Raw genomic sequence first — 3,202 nt, 5'->3', positions numbered from 1 at the left:
TAAAGGTCATTGGAAATGTTTTGTTTTTCCCCTGTAAAGGTCCAGTGTGTATAAGATTTAGGTGAAATGGAACAATTGTCAGAAATTGAATAAAGAATAAACCTCATTAGTGTTTCATCTACATTTTTTGAATCGTGGTTTTCTTTACCCGCAAACGGACACTTTATATTTAAACACTTTTTTAAATATACATCGGAGTGGGACCTCTCCATGGAGGCCGCCATGTTTTTTTACAGTAGCCCAAACTGGACAAACTAATCAAAAGGCTGCCACAGGTTCTCTCTCATGTTTGGAAGGGGAGGGTGAGGTGAGGGGTATTCAGCTGCAACATGCAACTTCACCACTAGATGTCACTAAATTCTACACACTGAACCTTTAAGATGTCCCATTCATATGAGAAGAGGATGTGGAGACTATGAGGAGTAGGGACACTAAATTACAACAGAATCGTACATGTGTAGAAATAGATTAATGGAATTGCACAGGATATTAAATATAAAGTGAGTGAAGCTTAATGTGAGTGTCACCTTTCCCTTTTTAAGATCTGCTCCATATAGCCTACTATATATACAGGAGGATATGGAGATTATTAGGAGCAAGGACACACGTTATTACAGTAGAGTCATGAATTACAAAGACAGAATATTAAATATGAAAGTAAGTAAAGGTTATCAGGAGTGTCATATTTTCCTTATTTAAGATTTAGTCGTCCCATACACATGAAAAGACGATATGGAGAATATTAGGAGGAGGGACCTTCAATTAGAACAGAATCATAGTGTAGAAATATGGAAGTACACAGAATATTAATTGTAAAGTAAAGGTAAAGGTTTTTGTGAGTTTCTCATTTTCAGGAGCAAGGACATGAATCATAGTAGAATCATGTAGAAATATTCACACAGAAAAATCTAAATAATGTCAAGGTTGTTGTTAATGTCTTTCGTGTGCAGTGGTTCCATAATAAACGTGTATTCAACAGAGGATATGGAGAACATGAGGTATTAGGAGGAAGCAGGACGGTAAATTGCAGCAGAATCATTAGTCCATACAGCAAAAAGAACATAAGTCAACGTGATGTCACACCAGAGGCCTATTTGTGTGTTTTTCTCTGACGCAGAGTGCAGCTGTTGCATTTATAAATGAGGATATGAAGAAGATGAGGTGAATGTATAAAGCAGAAGGACCCTGAGTCACTGCAGCATAAGGGTGGAGGTGGAGAGCTGTCACCCCTGTCAACCACTCATCACCGAATCAGCAGGTGCCACCTCGGTCAGACAGCGCCAGTCACCCGGACACAAGAGGAAATCTTTTAGCTTCTGACAAAACAAAACAAACCCCATCAGGAATATATCCATCGGCAGAAGCATAAGGTCTTTTGTCCTCTTCCTCCTCTTTTGCTTTCTACGGATAAAAGACAAATGAAGCGTATGAATCATGTTCCCTCGGGTTAAATCCTTTCAATCCGGTTGTGAGATCTGCTCTAATCGGACAGATGTTCTGCCTAATGGGTTCCTCGAATTCATTCCTGACTTTATTTTGACCTGAATTGCCGCAAGTTCGTTTTTTCCTCGTTGTCCACTCATGTCCCACATTAGTGCGTGAAGAGGTCATGACGTGACCACACACGAGGTCACACAGCGTCCCACGAGGGTGGCCCGCGTGGTGCCTGCTTCATCTGGCAGCCGAGTGAATATTGACAGAGGAAAATGCCTGTGGCCGAAACCATCGCTCTGGAATCCGGGAGATGGAGATGCTGCATTACCGAACTCTAGCAGGAATACACGCAGCCAATTAGTATTTATCACAGGAGCCGATGACAATACACTTCTGGGCTCACAGCACTAAAGTGAAATCCCAGCAAGAAAAACTAATAGCCTGTAGAAACCAGTGAGACAGATACCACTGATTTCAACTAATGGCTGAAGTGACTGGAATAAAAGCCCAACTGAGAATAGTGACTTTCTTTCATATGAAGGATTCTCCCACACCAGTGAGGACATCACTCCAACACCTCCCCAAAGGGCAGACCGGTGTTACACCTGACACAGTAGAAGTTGATCGAAAAAAACATTTAAATGTAACCCAGATTTAGAGAATAAAAATCCAGACAGTTTAAAAATTGATGGGAACCTGCAGACTTTGACAATGCAAACACGCACGCACAACACAACCTCGGCCTAGTGTGAGATATTCATGGTGGTACTGTAGATAACCTCTGCGGGGGCTTTTAGAGAACGACAGCAGAATCGGTTTCAGCAGGGTAAAACTCTCTGGGAGCCATTGTAGAATCACAAATCACAAAACAGGGCATTCAGCACCGGAGGAGCAGGTTTGCTTCGTCTGACAAAACGGTTTAGTGACTCGGGAGTGGGGAAAGATACTTATTTAACTTATTCATTTATGGAACCAAACAAAAACCCTAACCCCAAAAATGTCTCTATGATTTCTGTATTTTAAATATATGATTATTTATTCAAAAATATTCCTAAGCCCCGTGTGTCAGAGGATCCTCACACAAGAGGAGAGAGGAGAATGGCCGTTCTACTTCACGTTCAGGTATTGTTGAGTGATTTGTGCTTTGCTGCATGTGTCACACACATATTGCAATTCTCCTTTGTCTCTCCTTTGTCTCTACGGATGGTCTCTGTGACCATCTGTGTCCTCACTATTATGTTGTGAGCTGTTATGTAGATAACGAGAAGTAATATTGTTCTGAATTTGATTATGAGGAAAGGCCCGACGCATGAAATAGAGTCTTTCAACAGGCCATGGTGAACAGGGCTCTTTGACCTCAGTGTATCCGTGGGCACACTGTCTTTATATCGCATATTTACTCTTACGATCTATATGAACTTTTATATTTTTAAAGAATTTTAAAAATCATCTATATTTGTTTCATCATATACATTTTCCCACCCTGCACCTTGTGATAAATTAACCTCAAATTTTTTAGCCTTAAATCAAATCCTTTGTTTGTTAGATTAGTGAGTTCACATCTGCTTCAAGGTTGGCCTGAAACTTTTCTCTCCCACCGTCAGAATGAGTTTAATTGGTCCGTCTGCTGAGACTCTGCTTCCTCACTCATTTCAAACACTCAACTTCATTACTCGAAGCTGCCAACAGAGCACAGCTGTGTCTGCATGAATGAGAAGCTGCCCAAATGCAGCCTCAGGATCATTTGACTGAAATAAAAGGAACTTGG

This window comes from Pleuronectes platessa, chromosome 5, assembly GCF_947347685.1.
Source record: "Pleuronectes platessa chromosome 5, fPlePla1.1, whole genome shotgun sequence".
In the NCBI taxonomy this organism is placed as follows: Eukaryota; Metazoa; Chordata; class Actinopteri; order Pleuronectiformes; family Pleuronectidae; genus Pleuronectes; species Pleuronectes platessa.
This window is presented reverse-complemented; position numbering follows the sequence as displayed.